Raw genomic sequence first — 25,712 nt, forward strand, 5'->3', positions numbered from 1 at the left:
AAATCTGTTTTGTTCACATAATATCAATGTGTATGTACTTCTATCTAAACATAGTTGCTGTTTTAAGAAAGAATTTGGTTGTAGGTTGATAATTAGAGATGTCTCATTATTTTCCCAAAACAAGAACGATTCCTAAAAACATGTGCAAAGTACAAATATTTGTGAAACAAGTTGGCACTCGTCTCATCCGATATAATTCTTTTTTCATTGCACTCTTTTTCTGGTAGAAGGCAACTCTGTGTGTGAAATAAGTACAGCTGTTTCAATAATTGGCATTGAAATCTTTCATACATGTTATTTTTCGATATTTTATCCCGAAAGAAGTGTTGTGTACTGTTTTTAGCATCCTTATGTACGGTGCATAGTCAAGTTGTTGTACACCGTACACAAAATCGTTATTTTCATACTCGTTTATTACCCAAAAAGTTTCAAGGAATGAGTAATCACATGTAGGTTTAAGATTGGTAACTATTATTTTGGCCCTGAATTAGGTTTCTTTCAGATAAAACATGCAAATTTCTCAATAACTGTATCAAAATTGAAAGTTGGTGTTGACATTCACAACTATTTGCGCATATACAAGTTAATTGTTCTTATTAGAATACCAAAGTTGTTTTGTGAATAGGAAAAAAATTATTCAGGAGCAGAAATTTCATATGTTGAGAAATGTACATTGAATATTAATTGATACACGGTGCTGGAAGCATAATAAGAACAGAGAGAAAGGCAATATAAACCAAATATTTAACATAAAATACAGTCTGTTAAGCTAGCACTTTATTGTCCAAGATTTTCATTCGTAGAAAAGATCTACACCAGTATTTCCGCTATTTTTCTATAAAATATCCATTAAAAAAAAAAAAATTGCACAAGATATGAGTCTTTCTATAGTTGTCCACTGGCTGTGATCTTGACTTCTTTGGCGTCTTGCCACTTTGAGATCCAACACCCTCGATTTTCTTTACAATGTCCATTCCTTCAACAACACTGCCAAATACAACATGTTTGCCATTCAACCTGTTGAAAAGAGTAAGAAAACTATAAATTTGAGAACATTTTTCCGTAGTAAAAATATGAAGTAATATATGACGAATACTAATTTTATTATTAACCATCTGATCATTTCCAATTTGTAGTTTCCTGTTTGATTGGCCTCTACTATTCTCAGAATATACATTGTTGTACATGGATTCTGAGCTTAAGATTTACCAGCATGCACTCAAATGTATGACCAATGTATTAATTAAAATGTAGTAAAAAACAACAAACTCTGTAGTGTTCACTTAGGGACTACATCAAAAGTTCAATGAAGGATAAAAACTTAATTTACATAGTTCACTGATCCCCCACCCCCTCTCTTAACTTAATTTAGGAAAAATCGATTTGCCTATATGGATATATGTAAATCGATTTTTGATTAACAAACTTGCAGCAATGTTGACCCCCCCCCCCCCAAACTATTTGATTTAAGTTTTTTATTCTACATCAATCTTTGATGTCGTCCCTTATCAACTTCCTGTTATTTAATCTAATACTTAAGCACTATGATCATTCTTTCAACAGGAAGTTGATTATCCATGCATGTGAAAAATCACAGTACAGATACAAACCTAGAATAGCTGGATTCCATTTTTCAGGAAAGCTAAGATTTGTAAATGCATGGAACCATGACTATATCCTACATGGCCATTATGTGTAAGCATACCTTATTGATTAATGAATCTAAAAATGATGGCTTACATGAAGCTCAATGCCAAATTTCAGTTAGCTGAATTAAAGGTGCATGAAAATGTGAAGTGGGATTGATGGACATATGAAATTAATGGTAAACCAATTTACCATTCAGTAATATATGATCGAATACTAATTCTATTATTAACCATCTGATCATTTCCAATAGGCATTTTTGGGGGGGGGGGGGGGGGGGGGGGGGGAGGGGGGGGGGGGAAGGGGGGGGGGAAGAAAGGCTTTGAACTTGGATAAACAAATTCTGGGGGAAATGAAGACCTATCAGTGCAAGTACAGACAGAATTCACAGGATTGTAGTACATGAATATATATATATATATATAAAAGTCTATAAAAAGGACCAACCAGCAAATTTACTATGTACCGGATCGTCTAGAATAGGCGATACTATGCAGATAAGGAAAAAATTATATCAGTCTAAAGATTTGCACAACGGTACTGATATAAGGTGCAGTGTTCCAGCTTGAATCTCAGGGCAGAAGGGTGCTACTTGTCTGAAAGGGCACTTTAGCGCTATATTTCAAATTGTAAGGGCACTGTTTGGCAGTGTATTAATAACCTTAAATACATGTATATATTGCTAGGCTCCGCTGCAGATGATTACTTGTATCTTAACCTTATTCAAAATTTAATGTGTTCCAAGTGTTGGTTCCAGTTAGATTTTTTTATTATCAAATTATCATACCATGACACAAAGCATATCATTTTAATTGATGTTAATTTATGCAAACTGTGCATTTTGATCATGAAAAAAGTCCTTAGAAATTTTTTTTTTTTTTAATTTTATAATTTATATAACTTAATTATACAAGTCTATAAAAATAAACAAGTAGTTCTGAAAGATGGAGCTAAACAAAATTGAATTTGTTATGTAATTAAATTATCTACATTAAAATTACTTTTTTAGACATATAGTATTTGTGTTATTGAAAGTTACCTAACTTGTAATCATTTAAATTGTTACAAAAAAGTATAAAGAAGTGCACACCAAAGTGCTCCTAAGTAGGGAGTTTTATAAATATAACAGGTGATACAAGAGATGATTATATTATAATGATGCAATAATCCATTGCATATATTACAGTAGATATAAACTCCATTATGGTTAAAAAATAAAAGCATTTGTTAAGTGCTCCTATGTAAGGAGGATTATAATACAAGAAATAAAACAGGAAGTGGTGCAATCTTGTTATGTTCAAATACAAATTTCTTTGGTTCTTCTTTTAATTTCATACTCATGGTTATAAAACAAAACGTTTTTACCAATCTACCAATTTAGTCAAAACTTAGTATGCCTTTTAAATTGTTTTAAACTTTTATATTTAAAAATATATTTTTTTTATGTGTACATATGCTATGATACGTAAACATTACAAATGGCTAACCATGTCATGATGTAGGCATTTTCATTCTGTATTAAATATCTAGTATTTGTTCAATTATTTTAAATCCACTAATTAGCAGTGAACAATCATTAGCAGAGGTGATAAAACTGCCAAAGGCATTAGGTATTTAACTTAATCCTATTGTCAGTTAATTAGTGTTACACAATCAGGTAACAATTTTACCGGAAATGCCAGAAGGCATGAAATTTGTAAAATATATCTTTTTAAAAGGCAGAGGGGGGTATTCTTTGGCTTTGGAGGGCAGAAGGGGGGGGGGAAAAGAAAGGCTTTGAACTTGGATAAACAAATTCTGGGGGAAATGAAGACCTATCAGTGCAAGTACAGACAGAATTCACAGGATTGTAGTACATGAATATATATATATATATATAAAAGTCTATAAAAAGGACCAACCAGCAAATTTACTATGTACCGGATCGTCTAGAATAGGCGATACTATGCAGATAAGGAAAAAATTATATCAGTCTAAAGATTTGCACAACGGTACTGATATAAGGTGCAGTGTTCCAGCTTGAATCTCAGGGCAGAAGGGTGCTACTTGTCTGAAAGGGCACTTTAGCGCTATATTTCAAATTGTAAGGGCACTGTTTGGCAGTGTATTAATAACCTTAAATACATGTATATATTGCTAGGCTCCGCTGCAGATGATTACTTGTATCTTAACCTTATTCAAAATTTAATGTGTTCCAAGTGTTGGTTCCAGTTAGATTTTTTTATTATCAAATTATCATACCATGACACAAAGCATATCATTTTAATTGATGTTAATTTATGCAAACTGTGCATTTTGATCATGAAAAAAGTCCTTAGAAATTTTATTTTTTTTTATTTTATAATTTATATAACTTAATTATACAAGTCTATAAAAATAAACAAGTAGTTCTGAAAGATGGAGCTAAACAAAATTGAATTTGTTATGTAATTAAATTATCTACATTAAAATTACTTTTTTAGACATATAGTATTTGTGTTATTGAAAGTTACCTAACTTGTAATCATTTAAATTGTTACAAAAAAGTATAAAGAAGTGCACACCAAAGTGCTCCTAAGTAGGGAGTTTTATAAATATAACAGGTGATACAAGAGATGATTATATTATAATGATGCAATAATCCATTGCATATATTACAGTAGATATAAACTCCATTATGGTTAAAAAATAAAAGCATTTGTTAAGTGCTCCTATGTAAGGAGGATTATAATACAAGAAATAAAACAGGAAGTGGTGCAATCTTGTTATGTTCAAATACAAATTTCTTTGGTTCTTCTTTTAATTTCATACTCATGGTTATAAAACAAAACGTTTTTACCAATCTACCAATTTAGTCAAAACTTAGTATGCCTTTTAAATTGTTTTAAACTTTTATATTTAAAAATATATTTTTTTTATGTGTACATATGCTATGATACGTAAACATTACAAATGGCTAACCATGTCATGATGTAGGCATTTTCATTCTGTATTAAATATCTAGTATTTGTTCAATTATTTTAAATCCACTAATTAGCAGTGAACAATCATTAGCAGAGGTGATAAAACTGCCAAAGGCATTAGGTATTTAACTTAATCCTATTGTCAGTTAATTAGTGTTACACAATCAGGTAACAATTTTACCGGAAATGCCAGAAGGCATGAAATTTGTAAAATATATCTTTTTAAAAGGCAGAGGGGGGTATTCTTTGGCTTTGGAGGGCAGAAGGGGGGGGGGGGGGAAAAGAAAGGCTTTGAACTTGGATAAACAAATTCTGGGGAAATGAAGACCTATCAGTGCAAGTACAGACAGAATTCACAGGATTGTAGTACATGAATATATATATATATATATAAAAGTCTATAAAAAGGACCAACCAGCAAATTTACTATGTACCGGATCGTCTAGAATAGGCGATACTATGCAGATAAGGAAAAAATTATATCAGTCTAAAGATTTGCACAACGGTACTGATATAAGGTGCAGTGTTCCAGCTTGAATCTCAGGGCAGAAGGGTGCTACTTGTCTGAAAGGGCACTTTAGCGCTATATTTCAAATTGTAAGGGCACTGTTTGGCAGTGTATTAATAACCTTAAATACATGTATATATTGCTAGGCTCCGCTGCAGATGATTACTTGTATCTTAACCTTATTCAAAATTTAATGTGTTCCAAGTGTTGGTTCCAGTTAGATTTTTTTATTATCAAATTATCATACCATGACACAAAGCATATCATTTTAATTGATGTTAATTTATGCAAACTGTGCATTTTGATCATGAAAAAAGTCCTTAGAAATTTTTTTTTTTTTTATTTTATAATTTATATAACTTAATTATACAAGTCTATAAAAATAAACAAGTAGTTCTGAAAGATGGAGCTAAACAAAATTGAATTTGTTATGTAATTAAATTATCTACATTAAAATTACTTTTTTAGACATATAGTATTTGTGTTATTGAAAGTTACCTAACTTGTAATCATTTAAATTGTTACAAAAAAGTATAAAGAAGTGCACACCAAAGTGCTCCTAAGTAGGGAGTTTTATAAATATAACAGGTGATACAAGAGATGATTATATTATAATGATGCAATAATCCATTGCATATATTACAGTAGATATAAACTCCATTATGGTTAAAAAATAAAAGCATTTGTTAAGTGCTCCTATGTAAGGAGGATTATAATACAAGAAATAAAACAGGAAGTGGTGCAATCTTGTTATGTTCAAATACAAATTTCTTTGGTTCTTCTTTTAATTTCATACTCATGGTTATAAAACAAAACGTTTTTACCAATCTACCAATTTAGTCAAAACTTAGTATGCCTTTTAAATTGTTTTAAACTTTTATATTTAAAAATATATTTTTTTTATGTGTACATATGCTATGATACGTAAACATTACAAATGGCTAACCATGTCATGATGTAGGCATTTTCATTCTGTATTAAATATCTAGTATTTGTTCAATTATTTTAAATCCACTAATTAGCAGTGAACAATCATTAGCAGAGGTGATAAAACTGCCAAAGGCATTAGGTATTTAACTTAATCCTATTGTCAGTTAATTAGTGTTACACAATCAGGTAACAATTTTACCGGAAATGCCAGAAGGCATGAAATTTGTAAAATATATCTTTTTAAAAGGCAGAGGGGGGTATTCTTTGGCTTTGGAGGGCAGAAGGGGGGGGGGGGGGGAAAAGAAAGGCTTTGAACTTGGATAAACAAATTCTGGGGGAAATGAAGACCTATCAGTGCAAGTACAGACAGAATTCACAGGATTGTAGTACATGAATATATATATATATATATAAAAGTCTATAAAAAGGACCAACCAGCAAATTTACTATGTACCGGATCGTCTAGAATAGGCGATACTATGCAGATAAGGAAAAAATTATATCAGTCTAAAGATTTGCACAACGGTACTGATATAAGGTGCAGTGTTCCAGCTTGAATCTCAGGGCAGAAGGGTGCTACTTGTCTGAAAGGGCACTTTAGCGCTATATTTCAAATTGTAAGGGCACTGTTTGGCAGTGTATTAATAACCTTAAATACATGTATATATTGCTAGGCTCCGCTGCAGATGATTACTTGTATCTTAACCTTATTCAAAATTTAATGTGTTCCAAGTGTTGGTTCCAGTTAGATTTTTTTATTATCAAATTATCATACCATGACACAAAGCATATCATTTTAATTGATGTTAATTTATGCAAACTGTGCATTTTGATCATGAAAAAAGTCCTTAGAAATTTTTTTTTTTTTTATTTTATAATTTATATAACTTAATTATACAAGTCTATAAAAATAAACAAGTAGTTCTGAAAGATGGAGCTAAACAAAATTGAATTTGTTATGTAATTAAATTATCTACATTAAAATTACTTTTTTAGACATATAGTATTTGTGTTATTGAAAGTTACCTAACTTGTAATCATTTAAATTGTTACAAAAAAGTATAAAGAAGTGCACACCAAAGTGCTCCTAAGTAGGGAGTTTTATAAATATAACAGGTGATACAAGAGATGATTATATTATAATGATGCAATAATCCATTGCATATATTACAGTAGATATAAACTCCATTATGGTTAAAAAATAAAAGCATTTGTTAAGTGCTCCTATGTAAGGAGGATTATAATACAAGAAATAAAACAGGAAGTGGTGCAATCTTGTTATGTTCAAATACAAATTTCTTTGGTTCTTCTTTTAATTTCATACTCATGGTTATAAAACAAAACGTTTTTACCAATCTACCAATTTAGTCAAAACTTAGTATGCCTTTTAAATTGTTTTAAACTTTTATATTTAAAAATATATTTTTTTTATGTGTACATATGCTATGATACGTAAACATTACAAATGGCTAACCATGTCATGATGTAGGCATTTTCATTCTGTATTAAATATCTAGTATTTGTTCAATTATTTTAAATCCACTAATTAGCAGTGAACAATCATTAGCAGAGGTGATAAAACTGCCAAAGGCATTAGGTATTTAACTTAATCCTATTGTCAGTTAATTAGTGTTACACAATCAGGTAACAATTTTACCGGAAATGCCAGAAGGCATGAAATTTGTAAAATATATCTTTTTAAAAGGCAGAGGGGGGTATTCTTTGGCTTTGGAGGGCAGAAGGGGGGGGGGGAAAGAAAGGCTTTGAACTTGGATAAACAAATTCTGGGGGAAATGAAGACCTATCAGTGCAAGTACAGACAGAATTCACAGGATTGTAGTACATGAATATATATATATATATATAAAAGTCTATAAAAAGGACCAACCAGCAAATTTACTATGTACCGGATCGTCTAGAATAGGCGATACTATGCAGATAAGGAAAAAATTATATCAGTCTAAAGATTTGCACAACGGTACTGATATAAGGTGCAGTGTTCCAGCTTGAATCTCAGGGCAGAAGGGTGCTACTTGTCTGAAAGGGCACTTTAGCGCTATATTTCAAATTGTAAGGGCACTGTTTGGCAGTGTATTAATAACCTTAAATACATGTATATATTGCTAGGCTCCGCTGCAGAGGATTACTTGTATCTTAACCTTATTCAAAATTTAATGTGTTCCAAGTGTTGGTTCCAGTTAGATTTTTTTATTATCAAATTATCATACCATGACACAAAGCATATCATTTTAATTGATGTTAATTTATGCAAACTGTGCATTTTGATCATGAAAAAAGTCCTTAGAAATTTTTTTTTTTTTTATTTTATAATTTATATAACTTAATTATACAAGTCTATAAAAATAAACAAGTAGTTCTGAAAGATGGAGCTAAACAGGGCAGAAGGGTGCTACTTGTCTGAAAGGGCACTTTAGCGCTATATTTCAAATTGTAAGGGCACTGTTTGGCAGTGTATTAATAACCTTAAATACATGTATATATTGCTAGGCTCCGCTGCAGAGGATTACTTGTATCTTAACCTTATTCAAAATTTAATGTGTTCCAAGTGTTGGTTCCAGTTAGATTTTTTTATTATCAAATTATCATACCATGACACAAAGCATATCATTTTAATTGATGTTAATTTATGCAAACTGTGCATTTTGATCATGAAAAAAGTCCTTAGAAATTTTTTTTTTTTTTATTTTATAATTTATATAACTTAATTATACAAGTCTATAAAAATAAACAAGTAGTTCTGAAAGATGGAGCTAAACAAAATTGAATTTGTTATGTAATTAAATTATCTACATTAAAATTACTTTTTTAGACATATAGTATTTGTGTTATTGAAAGTTACCTAACTTGTAATCATTTAAATTGTTACAAAAAAGTATAAAGAAGTGCACACCAAAGTGCTCCTAAGTAGGGAGTTTTATAAATATAACAGGTGATACAAGAGATGATTATATTATAATGATGCAATAATCCATTGCATATATTACAGTAGATATAAACTCCATTATGGTTAAAAAATAAAAGCATTTGTTAAGTGCTCCTATGTAAGGAGGATTATAATACAAGAAATAAAACAGGAAGTGGTGCAATCTTGTTATGTTCAAATACAAATTTCTTTGGTTCTTCTTTTAATTTCATACTCATGGTTATAAAACAAAACGTTTTTACCAATCTACCAATTTAGTCAAAACTTAGTATGCCTTTTAAATTGTTTTAAACTTTTATATTTAAAAATATATTTTTTTTATGTGTACATATGCTATGATACGTAAACATTACAAATGGCTAACCATGTCATGATGTAGGCATTTTCATTCTGTATTAAATATCTAGTATTTGTTCAATTATTTTAAATCCACTAATTAGCAGTGAACAATCATTAGCAGAGGTGATAAAACTGCCAAAGGCATTAGGTATTTAACTTAATCCTATTGTCAGTTAATTAGTGTTACACAATCAGGTAACAATTTTACCGGAAATGCCAGAAGGCATGAAATTTGTAAAATATATCTTTTTAAAAGGCAGAGGGGGGTATTCTTTGGCTTTGGAGGGCAGAAGGGGGGGGGGGGGGGGAAAGAAAGGCTTTGAACTTGGATAAACAAATTCTGGGGGAAATGAAGACCTATCAGTGCAAGTACAGACAGAATTCACAGGATTGTAGTACATGAATATATATATATATATATAAAAGTCTATAAAAAGGACCAACCAGCAAATTTACTATGTACCCGATCGTCTAGAATAGGCGATACTATGCAGATAAGGAAAAAATTATATCAGTCTAAAGATTTGCACAACGGTACTGATATAAGGTGCAGTGTTCCAGCTTGAATCTCAGGGCAGAAGGGTGCTACTTGTCTGAAAGGGCACTTTAGCGCTATATTTCAAATTGTAAGGGCACTGTTTGGCAGTGTATTAATAACCTTAAATACATGTATATATTGCTAGGCTCCGCTGCAGAGGATTACTTGTATCTTAACCTTATTCAAAATTTAATGTGTTCCAAGTGTTGGTTCCAGTTAGATTTTTTTATTATCAAATTATCATACCATGACACAAAGCATATCATTTTAATTGATGTTAATTTATGCAAACTGTGCATTTTGATCATGAAAAAAGTCCTTAGAATTTTTTTTTTTTTTTATTTTATAATTTATATAACTTAATTATACAAGTCTATAAAAATAAACAAGTAGTTCTGAAAGATGGAGCTAAACAAAATTGAATTTGTTATGTAATTAAATTATCTACATTAAAATTACTTTTTTAGACATATAGTATTTGTGTTATTGAAAGTTACCTAACTTGTAATCATTTAAATTGTTACAAAAAAGTATAAAGAAGTGCACACCAAAGTGCTCCTAAGTAGGGAGTTTTATAAATATAACAGGTGATACAAGAGATGATTATATTATAATGATGCAATAATCCATTGCATATATTACAGTAGATATAAACTCCATTATGGTTAAAAAATAAAAGCATTTGTTAAGTGCTCCTATGTAAGGAGGATTATAATACAAGAAATAAAACAGGAAGTGGTGCAATCTTGTTATGTTCAAATACAAATTTCTTTGGTTCTTCTTTTAATTTCATACTCATGGTTATAAAACAAAACGTTTTTACCAATCTACCAATTTAGTCAAAACTTAGTATGCCTTTTAAATTGTTTTAAACTTTTATATTTAAAAATATATTTTTTTTATGTGTACATATGCTATGATACGTAAACATTACAAATGGCTAACCATGTCATGATGTAGGCATTTTCATTCTGTATTAAATATCTAGTATTTGTTCAATTATTTTAAATCCACTAATTAGCAGTGAACAATCATTAGCAGAGGTGATAAAACTGCCAAAGGCATTAGGTATTTAACTTAATCCTATTGTCAGTTAATTAGTGTTACACAATCAGGTAACAATTTTACCGGAAATGCCAGAAGGCATGAAATTTGTAAAATATATCTTTTTAAAAGGCAGAGGGGGGTATTCTTTGGCTTTGGAGGGCAGAAGGGGGGGGGGGGGGGGAAAGAAAGGCTTTGAACTTGGATAAACAAATTCTGGGGGAAATGAAGACCTATCAGTGCAAGTACAGACAGAATTCACAGGATTGTAGTACATGAATATATATATATATATATAAAAGTCTATAAAAAGGACCAACCAGCAAATTTACTATGTACCGGATCGTCTAGAATAGGCGATACTATGCAGATAAGGAAAAAATTATATCAGTCTAAAGATTTGCACAACGGTACTGATATAAGGTGCAGTGTTCCAGCTTGAATCTCAGGGCAGAAGGGTGCTACTTGTCTGAAAGGGCACTTTAGCGCTATATTTCAAATTGTAAGGGCACTGTTTGGCAGTGTATTAATAACCTTAAATACATGTATATATTGCTAGGCTCCGCTGCAGAGGATTACTTGTATCTTAACCTTATTCAAAATTTAATGTGTTCCAAGTGTTGGTTCCAGTTAGATTTTTTTATTATCAAATTATCATACCATGACACAAAGCATATCATTTTAATTGATGTTAATTTATGCAAACTGTGCATTTTGATCATGAAAAAAGTCCTTAGAATTTTTTTTTTTTTTTATTTTATAATTTATATAACTTAATTATACAAGTCTATAAAAATAAACAAGTAGTTCTGAAAGATGGAGCTAAACAAAATTGAATTTGTTATGTAATTAAATTATCTACATTAAAATTACTTTTTTAGACATATAGTATTTGTGTTATTGAAAGTTACCTAACTTGTAATCATTTAAATTGTTACAAAAAAGTATAAAGAAGTGCACACCAAAGTGCTCCTAAGTAGGGAGTTTTATAAATATAACAGGTGATACAAGAGATGATTATATTATAATGATGCAATAATCCATTGCATATATTACAGTAGATATAAACTCCATTATGGTTAAAAAATAAAAGCATTTGTTAAGTGCTCCTATGTAAGGAGGATTATAATACAAGAAATAAAACAGGAAGTGGTGCAATCTTGTTATGTTCAAATACAAATTTCTTTGGTTCTTCTTTTAATTTCATACTCATGGTTATAAAACAAAACGTTTTTACCAATCTACCAATTTAGTCAAAACTTAGTATGCCTTTTAAATTGTTTTAAACTTTTATATTTAAAAATATATTTTTTTTATGTGTACATATGCTATGATACGTAAACATTACAAATGGCTAACCATGTCATGATGTAGGCATTTTCATTCTGTATTAAATATCTAGTATTTGTTCAATTATTTTAAATCCACTAATTAGCAGTGAACAATCATTAGCAGAGGTGATAAAACTGCCAAAGGCATTAGGTATTTAACTTAATCCTATTGTCAGTTAATTAGTGTTACACAATCAGGTAACAATTTTACCGGAAATGCCAGAAGGCATGAAATTTGTAAAATATATCTTTTTAAAAGGCAGAGGGGGGTATTCTTTGGCTTTGGAGGGCAGAAGGGGGGGGGGGGGGGGGGGGGGGGGGGAAAGAAAGGCTTTGAACTTGGATAAACAAATTCTGGGGGAAATGAAGACCTATCAGTGCAAGTACAGACAGAATTCACAGGATTGTAGTACATGAATATATATATATATATATAAAAGTCTATAAAAAGGACCAACCAGCAAATTTACTATGTACCGGATCGTCTAGAATAGGCGATACTATGCAGATAAGGAAAAAATTATATCAGTCTAAAGATTTGCACAACGGTACTGATATAAGGTGCAGTGTTCCAGCTTGAATCTCAGGGCAGAAGGGTGCTACTTGTCTGAAAGGGCACTTTAGCGCTATATTTCAAATTGTAAGGGCACTGTTTGGCAGTGTATTAATAACCTTAAATACATGTATATATTGCTAGGCTCCGCTGCAGAGGATTACTTGTATCTTAACCTTATTCAAAATTTAATGTGTTCCAAGTGTTGGTTCCAGTTAGATTTTTTTATTATCAAATTATCATACCATGACACAAAGCATATCATTTTAATTGATGTTAATTTATGCAAACTGTGCATTTTGATCATGAAAAAAGTCCTTAGAAATTTTTTTTTTTTTTATTTTATAATTTATATAACTTAATTATACAAGTCTATAAAAATAAACAAGTAGTTCTGAAAGATGGAGCTAAACAAAATTGAATTTGTTATGTAATTAAATTATCTACATTAAAATTACTTTTTTAGACATATAGTATTTGTGTTATTGAAAGTTACCTAACTTGTAATCATTTAAATTGTTACAAAAAAGTATAAAGAAGTGCACACCAAAGTGCTCCTAAGTAGGGAGTTTTATAAATATAACAGGTGATACAAGAGATGATTATATTATAATGATGCAATAATCCATTGCATATATTACAGTAGATATAAACTCCATTATGGTTAAAAAATAAAAGCATTTGTTAAGTGCTCCTATGTAAGGAGGATTATAATACAAGAAATAAAACAGGAAGTGGTGCAATCTTGTTATGTTCAAATACAAATTTCTTTGGTTCTTCTTTTAATTTCATACTCATGGTTATAAAACAAAACGTTTTTACCAATCTACCAATTTAGTCAAAACTTAGTATGCCTTTTAAATTGTTTTAAACTTTTATATTTAAAAATATATTTTTTTTATGTGTACATATGCTATGATACGTAAACATTACAAATGGCTAACCATGTCATGATGTAGGCATTTTCATTCTGTATTAAATATCTAGTATTTGTTCAATTATTTTAAATCCACTAATTAGCAGTGAACAATCATTAGCAGAGGTGATAAAACTGCCAAAGGCATTAGGTATTTAACTTAATCCTATTGTCAGTTAATTAGTGTTACACAATCAGGTAACAATTTTACCGGAAATGCCAGAAGGCATGAAATTTGTAAAATATATCTTTTTAAAAGGCAGAGGGGGGTATTCTTTGGCTTTGGAGGGCAGAAGGGCGGGGGTAAGGGCACCAAGGGCGGGGCGCCCTTCTATTTAGGGCAGGCGGGAACACTGAGGTGTTATAAAACGAAAATGTTGTTATAAAATCGTGTTGACAAATATTTCGGCTCAACAAATGGCCTTCTTCTTGTGTCACAAGTTTTAACAATACTGATACATAATGTACAAGGTGTGAAAATAGATCAGTGATAATACAGGTAAGTTTTGGTCGATTGATTTTAATCCTGAATATCATAATTTAAACTAAACACTATAAATCAATATATGTGACTGTGTATATTAACAATAAAAATAAGTGAAAAACAAGACTGTTAGTATTTCTTATTGATGCCGTTTGGGTGATGTACATTAAGTTCCTTTATCCAAAAGCTTTCCCGAACCTGTCGCTGTGTATCACTCCAGTGAATGTTCTGTTCAATCACTAGAATTTTCATGCGGTCTGTAGATATGATGCCCTCTGTGAGCGAACTTGAAGTATCGAGGAAGGCGATTTTGGATTTAGACTTCTCATGAGTAAATTTGATACTATGATGTATGTTGTATGGTCTGTAGATATGATGCCCTCTGTGAGCGAACTTGAAGTATCGAGGAAGGCGATTTTGGATTTAGACTTCTCATGAGTAAATTTGATACTATGATGTATGTTGTTGGCATACAACATACATCATAGTATAAAATTTACTCATGAGAAGTCTAAATCCAAAATCGCCTTCCTCGATACTTCAAGTTCGCTCACAGAGGGCATCATATCTACAGATTTATATTCTAAGCCTACTGACACTCATCAATATTTGTCCCCTAAAAGTTGCCATCCTGCTCATCTTACCAAGAGCATTCCATACAGTCAGGCACTTAGAGTTTAAATTATGATATTCAGGATTAAAATCAATCGACCAAAACTTACCTGTATTATCACTGATCTATTTTCACACCTTGTACATTATGTATCAGTATTGTTAAAACTTGTGACACAAGAAGAAGGCCATTTGTTGAGCCGAAATATTTGTCAACACGATTTTATAACAACATTTTCGTTTTATAACACCTTATATCAGTACCGTTGTGCAAATCTTTAGACTGATATATATATATATATATACATGTACACTTACCATGTAGTTTCTGCTGTGCAGAGGAAAAATTGTGATCCATTGGTGTTTTTACCAGCATTTGCCATGGATAAAATTCCTGAAATGCAATTGATTTGAATGTTATTTTATTTTGCAATTTCGACTTACACAGGTTATGGTAATTGTCTCTTAAAACTATAACTTGACATAGATAAAAAGCAAAACCAGGAAATAGTAAATATTAACCCTGATTTGGAGAATATAGCATTTTACAGAATTTGATGACACTTCATTTCTTTTTTAAGTATGATATTCAAGTAAGATGTCATTGAGAACAAAAATGTTTCTTAAATTGAACAAATAATCTTTTAGTTCAATGTGTATGCATGCAACTCTCCTCACGCAAAGCGTTAAAATTTGAATTCCCTTTCAATAAAATTTAGTTGCTGAATATGTATACATCTCGTTCCCGAACAGTTACCCCTCTTTAGAATGACTTGTACTGATGACCATATTTCTACATCAGTGTGAACCTGTGGAGAAGTTCGATCCTCCATTTCAAAAGTTTGAACAGAAATTCAAACAAATTTTTACCTGGACCAGTATGGTTCAGCTTGAAGTTCTCGTCCTCAAATTTATTGCCATAGATGCTTTTGCCGCCAGTTCCGTCTCCTCTGGTGAAATCTCCACCTTGACACATGAATCCTGGAATTACTCTGTGGAATTTGCTTTCTGCAAATCCAAAACCTTTTTCACCAGTGCAGAGAGCTCTGAAGTTTTCTAAAAATTAAGAACAGATTCTTGTAAATAAATTATTTTTCCAAGGACATAATACTGGTAGTGCCTGGTTTTTTTTCCCAGACTAGATTTTCTCAATATTGACTTTTCTGCAATTGAAAAAAATCCTGGAACACAAGGTTGAGCAGTAAATGTAAAATTCTCTTGTTAACCCTTTATTACATCAAATTTAAGACAGATATTCCTATGATATTCCTTTAAGTTTTTGGATACAAATTTTATTAAGTCTACTGCAGACACTTTGAAGTTTTAATTTAAAGGGAAACTTCGCAAAAAAATCAAAAATTGATATTATGTTTATTCTGTATAGAAATGCTCAAATTCATAGATATTAAAGTTTTATTCTGCTAGATAAGAGATCACCATCGATTTTAAATTTAGAGTATCAATTCTCTGCGGTCAGGCATTTTGTTACCTTCTCCGATTTGCATTCCCGATATGTCTAAGGACCAAAACTACAGTAACCCGACGTAGTCGTAATTGCGTGTCGAAATCTCGTCAATCGTACGATTGTTTTATCATACTAGTTAACTAGTTAACTAACTTGATACGGAACATTTTCTTCTTCTTTTTTTTTAAATAACCATGATCTGTTATTTTAGACTGATAATATAGGAATTAGTGAAAAAGTCAAAATTTCAAATCATAAATAAGTCTTCCCTGAAACTTGAATTGTTTTCGGAAATCTAATTAGTTCATAATTCTTTTATGTAATAAACTTTATTCAAATAAATTAGGATATTCGTTCCACTGATCACCCGCATGGCTAAAGGTATTACTCCCAAAGGTATTGTAGGGGGTGTGAGGTGACACGTCCAGGTATTCAAGCGATATCCTGTCGAGTTTGCAAATTCATGCATAGTTTCACTTCTTAGTGTATTGATAAGTGTACACGGCCGATAACTTATAACTTTCCATTTTGAACTATTAGATGTTTAATATACATCTCTATCTTGCGTGTCCGAAAGTGATATTACTAACTCATACGTTTGTTTATGAATATCATTTCTGATGAAAAGAAAATTATTTATAAAAATATAAATAATACCAAAAAAAAACAAAACAGATTTGATGAAATAAAAATCTATATACGTATTTTTTCCAAGGATAAATTTGGTAAAAATGTAATATATACTCATTGTCAATGGTGAAGGCCAGAAATATTGATTTAAAAAAATGTACGCACTTGTCGACCATTCGTATATACGCCTGGATTATAAGTTACGGAACTATAGCGCAAATCAAAATATATACATGTATACATAAAACATAAGAAAGAAACATACATTTTGCGTAAATTGGGGTAAAAGTTTTGTAAAATGACAAGTCCACGTATGCCAACAGTATGTAATTATGAAATGTCGATAGACTATAGTATACCAAAAGAAGAAGAAGAAGAGATTTAAATACAGGTCGATATATAACTTTATTTGGCTCATCGAAGTTATGGACATTTATATATCAATTAGATTGTTCTCGAAAAAAGGAAGAAATTCGCCATCATCACAATTGTTCCGACATGCATGTAATATATACGCAACTGGAAGTACACTAATACCGAGGGATGTGAGTATTTTACAGAAAAACTATAGAGTATCAAAGTTTCAAATATTTTCGGGATTTATTTTCTCTTTTGATATTCAATGACAGCAATTTAAAGAATAAACTGCTTGTCCGAATTTTAGTGGTATTCTTGCTAGTTGAAACAGACTTATAATTACATAAAAAAATAGGGAAAGATGACATTTAATTCGTTAAATTTTTTTTTAATACATCGTTGGTCAAATAGCTAAAGATTTATATATAGTTACGGTGTGATGGACTAAATTATTTAATTGCAATTGTTAATGATCTGTTTGAAATATTTTAGTCTGCCGTTCCTAATTTGAAATAGTACAATTTTTAGTTCATAAACTCGTGTTTTACAGGCTATTTTTATTTATAAATTCTTCAATTAAAATAATTCAGTATTTTATCGTTACTTAAGTAATCAAAAGTCATAATTCATTAAAAGTGGTCTTATGCAAAATATGAAAATATACAACAGCTATCCAGTTATTGTGCGATCTTATTATTCCCGTTAATTTTTTTTTAAATTTTTTTTTTACATTCATGTTTCTGAAACTTTGTCTGACTCCCGTTTACAGTTGATACTGAATGTTGTTCACACCTGAAATGTCAGTAAACCGTGACGCCTAGATTTCACTGAATGAGGATCAAAAGATTAGAATTACATAATGCTAATCTTTTAATTACCTTGAGTTAAACTACGCATTCCACATTCCTAAGGTGTCACAAAACAATACACATTTTATTGTTTCCACCGTACAAGCAAGTGAAAATGATTGCTAGAATGAAGCAAAAAGGTCAGAATACAAACATGTATTTTTAATACACTATCGATCATGTCAGTTTGGTATGTTTGTTTAAAGTATTTTTAGAAAAAAAATCATAAAAATGTTCTATTGTATGATTTACTTTTATTATTAAAATCAAGGATTTGTATAGTTAGATCTATACAAATCCTTGTTAAAATTCACACGATCTTATTTTAAAAGTTGCATGGCTATCACTTATTTTTCGCTGGTTAATAGCTACACCAAAAGTCGTTGATGCGCTTTAAATCGCGTTATTATATGGTTAACGAACAAGACTTAAATGTTATATTTTCACTCCCGGCATGCATCAAAGACTTAAACTACGTCACATAAGTCAGGAAGTTTCAAAAAATAAAATTAATAATTCCCAATTTTCTTCTTTATTAGATTTCATATCAAAATAAAACTTGGTGAATATGTTTTATATAGTATTATGAACATAATAAGATGAAAAGTGAAAAATCGCGAATTATCCCTTTAAGTACTACACGGACGTCATGTGGAGTATAGGGTCTGAAAAATGTCGTCACTATGCAGGAAAGGGTTAATATGTGTAAAGCTTTAAATATACGTTGCGCACACATCATAATATCTTGCTAGTTTATAAGATACTGGCAAAAGGGACATAACCCATATCTCGTTGGCCCAAAATAAAAGGGCGCCACACCCTTCTGCCATGACGCTGTTTTCTGAAAAACCCTTGTGCTGTTTTTGGTAGAATTGCCCTTTGTTTTATTGATTTCTTATCAGAAGTTAAATAAAAAATATGACACCTGGTGATTGCCCCCAGGTAACGAGGTTAATCATGTCATTACAATCAATTATTGTGGATAAGACTTCAAAGGTGCTAATTACTAGGAAATTTAATTAAGCAGTGCATTATATTTGTGCTCAGCTTTCTATTACATTTGTGCGCATTTTTTTGGCAGGTAAACTCGGGTAAACTACAGGTAATAATGCTTATTTATCTATTAATATGTTCAATTATTTTTAAATAAGTATCAGTACCCCTTCCGTTAGTCTTAGTTTGTTGTCCAGGGCTCGACATTACTGTTTGTCCGATACAAGTGGAAATAGGTGTCGGGCAAGTAGATTCATCATACTACTTGTCCGATGGGACAAGTGAAAAAATCGATGTCAGATGTTAATAGATCAAATTCAAGACTTATACATTCCTAAAAATATGAATGATTGTTTTATTGATCATACAAAATGAATTAAATATTCATTGATTGAACCAGAGACATATAAACTTGTAAAATATGTCTCTGATTGAACGAATTTGAACATGCTGGCAGCCATTAACCAGGGAAAAATAAGTAAGGGGAAGGAAACCAATGTAAATGTCTTCTTAGTATAAGCCTCTTGAATTAGGAGCACCTCCATATTCATGATATGGAGTTTTACCTTAACTTTTAAATTTTTTATTAAAAAGTTTGTATCATTTGAATTTGCTTTTAGGCATAACATTAAATTAAATAAGGTTTTATTTAATAAGATCTATATGTTAAAATAATAAGTTAAGATGTAAAAATTAAATAAAATCTAAAAAGGCAGATGTTTTTACTAAAATGTTTAATGTACTTCATGATTATATATCAATGTATGTAAAAATCAAAATAAAATGTGAAATCTTGTTTGGCACCATCAATAAATTAAAAAGGTTTATTTGTAAACAAGGTGCTACCACTAATTCAGAATGAATATAGGTCCATGAATAGGAGAACCTAGTGGTATAGGAAGAGATATGATTAATGATCGACACATGATAGTGACAATGAGTCAGAGAGCTCAGTCTTGCAAATAAGCCTTCAGTCTGAAATAATAAAATAAATTTTGATGTGGCATTCATATAACATAACAAAATGCTCCCTATATTGATCTTTATTAGGTACAATCAAAGGGCAAGTGTTATTATTGCCTATAATATAAATGTATAATCAATATGGAGGATTTTCAATTATAAATTCTGACAAGTGAGTTAAGAGTTCGGACAAGTTGATTTTCTTGCAACTTGTCCGAAGGGACAAGTGAGAAAAAATGATAATGTAGAGGCCTGTTGTCTCTTTGACACCTTCCCCATTTCCATTCTTAATGTTATCATAAGGCACATATTTTGAAAGTATTCAATCAGTATTTTTTTAGGGAAAATACAGGTAATAAATGCTTATTTATCTATTAATTTGTTCAATTATTTACAAGTATTAGTACCCCTTCCTTTAGTGTAAGTCTCATAAGCCCATTCATTTACATGTATTGTAACTTGACCGTATTAAAAGCTTTAACAGAGTTTTTACTTGCTTTTAGAATTCAATATGAACAGTATATAATTTGACTGATAAACTATTTTTAAAATTAATAATTGATTAATATGAAAATTCAAAAAAAATAGTTATTTATAACTTAATATAATTTTTATTTATAATTTTACCCGAGATTACCTGTAAAATAAATGCGTGCAAATGCAATCAAAAGCTGTGCACAAACGTAAAATATTTTAATCCCCAAATGCGCGCAAACATGGTGCTCCCTAATTAAGACAATGTACCTTTTTGTCATAAATATGATGTATGGGCATTTGCTTTTTGATCTCCAAGTCACAATGGAAGAGAGTATGAATGAAGACTCATGAATTTAGAATTGAATTGAAGTAATCAAAATAAAACTATGCCTTCACAGAAACATCGTCCATCTCAACTTGTGAGCGACAAGTAGACGTAAACAAGTTGGAAATTAATTTTGGAGTTACTTCCCCTGAAAAAGCTTATTACAAAATTGTGCTACTAAAATATTATCTAGAACTAAAAATAGGAAAAAATAATCAATTGAATACAAAATTATATAAGAATGTTACCTTTAGGATATTAACTGTCTTTAAACATACAAAAAAAATTATATTGCAATTTATTTTTAATAATCATACTTTTGGCAATCCATGTTTTATACATTCTCAAGAAAGAAATATAAATAAAGTCATTGATTGGATGTGTCAAGCTATCAACTTACAAAATTGGAAGTGTGCAGTTAAACTCTCATAACAAATGAAGCTACACTAAATAATACATTCCTGAAAAAAGGTTTTGAGGGCCAAGCTCTAGATAAAAATTTTGAAAATACAACTACTCTGTCATGTACATGTATGGTAAACTAGGAGATGTTTAGTTTATGTTCTTTTTTCTTTTTGGAAGGAGAGGGGGTGGGGGATAATAGTAAGTTTATTTTGCCTCTTTTGGTTAAAAGTATGAATGTGTATTGCCATGTTTTATGAACAAGTAGTATGAATGACTTTTCTTCTGCAAATTTTATAGAATAAATAATCAAAACAACAACATATGCATCTTTACTAACAATATATACTGTAAAAAAATATGTGAACTCGCGATACACGCAGGGACGTAGACAAAAGAAATGAGCAGTGGTTTCTCCTATCATAAAAAAGTGCCCTGCCTTCCACTGGCACCCTGTCCCTTTTGAATTCTAGCTGGAGCACTGCATACAATATAAATTGATTGACTCTCTTCTGAACGCTTATTGGTCTAGTGTTGGATTTCATTTTTTTCGTCATTGTATTAAATTTGAAATATACAAGGGTTGTTCAAAATAAGATTTTCCATTCCTATCGACAAAAAATTGTGAGAAAATTTAAGTTGCTTTTCTTCTGATAGGATGTTGTTAATAGTTATGTTGAGAATTTCAAGATCAAAGTCTTGCGGTCACCTTCTGTTTTGACCTCACTCAATTAAATAGAAAATTGAAATATACATACCTGCTGTTTTTGGCACAACATCAGCTCTCAACTGAAAAGAGAAATATATGTTAGGCTGTTGTTTTATTTTATTTCAGGAGAACAAATTTGGATGATGCTTTAAATTTTTTGAAAAAATTCCAAGTATTGAGAGCAATTTTAAGATTTGGCCGCCTCAAAAATTAAGGGAATGTTTCATCCCTCCCTGCCAACTGTCACTATAAGCGGTAGATTTCCACCATGAAAGCTGAACTCCCAGATGGAAATTTTGTAAGAGCAGTTTTGACCACAATCTTAAACAAAACAGTAAATTTTACAATGCCAATGGCTATAGGGTTTTAAAAGTACAATGTATGAAGTAGCTAAACATCATTTAAATACATTTGAACACTCCTTTGCCGATTTTAAGGACTTTAAAAGAGCTCTCTTGCACATAAAACTCCCATGGGCATTTTTAAAAGTTGGCAGGTAATTTTGTTGTCCTTTATAGCTTGTTTCGGTGTGAGCCATGTTCCGTGTTGAAGGCCGTCCTTTTAGTTAAAGGAAGAGGAAGACAGGTTTACAGCAGTGACCAGAACAGCTGATGTCTATTATATTTTGTCATGTTTCTTTTAGGTAAAGGTAGAGGAAGACTGCCTATAATGGTTTACTTTTATAAATTGTTATTTGGATGGAGGGTTGTCTCAATGGCACTCATAACACATCTTCCTATATCTATGATATATAAAGAAGAATCAGGTATCTATGGTTTAATATATATGGTATTTTCAAATTTCCATCGATTCCAAAGGTTGACATCTCTTTCCTGCTTTGGGTATACAGAAAGAATGGTGATGCAAGCCCGACACTGGTGAAAGACAGTAGTTCCAGGGGAGGAAGTTGGGAAAAGTTGGGTATCTTCTAAATAGACTAATTAGAACTGATAAAGAGATTTATAGGTGGTCAAATCAAAACCAATCGGGTAATGCACAGCTTCATCAGCCACTGGGGACTCCATGCCACTGTATGCCAACTCATGGTGAGGATGGCAGAATCTCAAAAATGCTCCTGATAAGGAATCCAGAAAATAATTCATCTTTAAAAGCAAATTTAAGTTGAAATGGCATGTTTTTAAGTTTATGCCGCCAAAGAAATTGATAGACAGATCTTTTTCTCATTTCTCGATAGGCAGAAAAAAGGGGGATATCAAAATTAAAATTTTGGCTTAGTAAAATAATTTAGAAGGGCATTTCAGTGATTAACATTAAAAATATGAGGTAGATTTCTTTACTTAATGTGGAAAAAACTTTGAAAAATAGGATTCAAATATGAAATCGCTAGTCATGCAAACATTATGCGAGACATTACATTTAGTCAATACTTGTGTGAATGTATGAAGTAGATTTTAAAGTATCTCTGCAGTGCATGATAATCCCTTAGAAGGTCTGATGTACTAAACCGGAAGAAGAAATAAACACGCGGTACAAGCAACGGGTGAAAATGAATATCCCATCCGCGCAGCCTTCACCTTGTACATAGTCGGCACTTATTTTTTGTTAATTCTAATTAATTGTAATTCGGCAGCTTTTTTTTTATACAACTTCATACACGGTCTAATTCAAGTGCCGAACATTTAACAAAAATATTGCGTCCGCCTTATACAAGTTATCAACGCGATTCTTTCACTTTTCAAGAAAGCCGGCTACCTTCACTTGCATGGTAACACAACAAATACCGCTGGTTATAGAAAATAACGTAACAACATACCTCCATAACAATTCTACCAGCTGGACTGCCTCCAATTGACATATCGAAAAAACATTTTGGGTTTGCCATACTTGATAATCTCCTGAAAATCAGGTGAAATGAATGAGTGAGCGGAATTGTGATGGCGGGATTCTCGAAGCCGGTAGAAGAAGGAAGCACGTGGTTTCTCTAGAAATGAAAACGAGTTTGATGATTGAAACGAGATTGATTTTTATAGTCTGTTTCATATTTGGGTTATAAAAGGGGTCATTTGGGGGTCATATGAACTGTTTTCATTATAGTTTATAAACCCTCGCTTCGAAATAGTATCACCACTACATTGTACAACCACAATTTTCATACATTGAAGATTTCTTCTGGTGTTTTTTTAAAAATATAAACTGAAATAAGGGTAAAAACTAGATCTGAATTTGTTTTTTCCCGCAGAAATCTCAAATTTTGAGTAACAACATTTTATACCGAATTTTCAACCAATATTGATACAAATGTTATGAAATGTAATTAAATTGATTTCAAATAATCTAGCTATTATAGTGTGATGATTTATTTTGGTCGTAACATTTTCGTTATAAAACGGCTTAAATTTTTTGGAGCAATTTTTTTTTTTTGCTTGGATCGCACAGGCACTTGTCTCAAATTTTTTTTTGAGACAAGTGCCTGTGTTGGATCACCATGAAAATTGATAAAGAGGTATATTTCAAAGCGAATACAAGTGTCTAAAATTTTGAAATTTTGAAAATGTTGTAAAACTGCCTTTGTACAAGACCATAATTTTTTTCTGACTGTTAATGAAGACTTTACACGAAATCCGGCGTTATCGACCAACTTTTCTTACGGTTCAGAAGCATCGTTTCTTCTTAAATATTTTCTCGCACAATGTCTGGACATCGGTGGACATGCAACCTTGCCAACAAAACTCGCACCAGAACGAAACAGCGCTTATTTCAAATATTCTCAAAATTAAATGCAGTTTTTTTTTTTAATTAGGCAAAGGTCCTTCAGTATAAGAAAATTCAAGTTTGAAACAAAATTACTAGATTTACAAATGAAAATCAACACTTATACTATATGTAGTCATAAAGTAGGACAATAAGTGCACAAAAGACAAACCCGGGTACATATATAATAAGACACATAACTGTACTAACAATATACCATCAACACTGAAAACTAAAAGTAAATTGTTTCAACTTTTAAATTTCCAACATGAGACATAAAATTTGTCTCTATGTAGTTACGGCCATGCATGCGCTTTAAAATCTGTTTTCCCCCATTTCACCTCTACCACACAGATAGGACTGATTTGAATCATTTTTTTAAGTCAAACCATTTGATTAGATTACTCTCTACTCCTCATTGCACAGTGAGCTTCTCTTTTGTTTGCTGTTTTCTGTTTGTGAATGTGTATTGTATGCTGTCATCATCAATGTCCTAAATTTTTATTCTTTTCAACATAAATAATGTTATGGCGTGAGGATTTTATGACAAAAAATTATGTTTTGTGATTTAATTTCTAACCACAAAATGTGCATTGCATGTACGCACATGTAATGCAATTAAACATTATCGATGATCTGCTTTGACATGGTGAACAGGAATAGAATCTTAGATGGATTGTTCAAACATAATTTGCTCATGCCATATCCCATGCCAACATATTCCACTTATTGAAAATTTAAATACTGCCCGTGTTTCGCCACTATATAAGTAAGCTTTTATAAGGACGATATCTATCATCTACCACAGCACATCCTCACGAAGAGTGACATCAATTCATATGTCGGATTAACGGTCTGTCGGATCGTCGGACTAACAGACTGTCAGACTATCGTACCGTCGGGCAACTGGACTGTAGAAATTATGGGTTATGGATTATATCTATATATACGCTCCCACTAAATCCATAATGGTTTATATGTTAGTTTTGGATACAAATGATATGTTTTACTTGTTATTGGCTTTGACTGACTAGATAAAATTG

General features: G+C 31.2%; 1 pseudogene; it reads right to left on the reverse strand.

The window, feature by feature from the left end:
* Nucleotides 1–759: 759 nt before the first annotated feature.
* On the reverse strand, nt 760–23,940 carry LOC134724706 (peptidyl-prolyl cis-trans isomerase-like; annotated as a pseudogene).
* Nucleotides 23,941–25,712: the final 1,772 nt, after the last annotated feature.

The sequence above is a fragment of the Mytilus trossulus genome, chromosome 7 (genome assembly GCF_036588685.1).
Source record: "Mytilus trossulus isolate FHL-02 chromosome 7, PNRI_Mtr1.1.1.hap1, whole genome shotgun sequence".
Lineage (NCBI taxonomy): Eukaryota > Metazoa > Mollusca > Bivalvia > Mytilida > Mytilidae > Mytilus > Mytilus trossulus.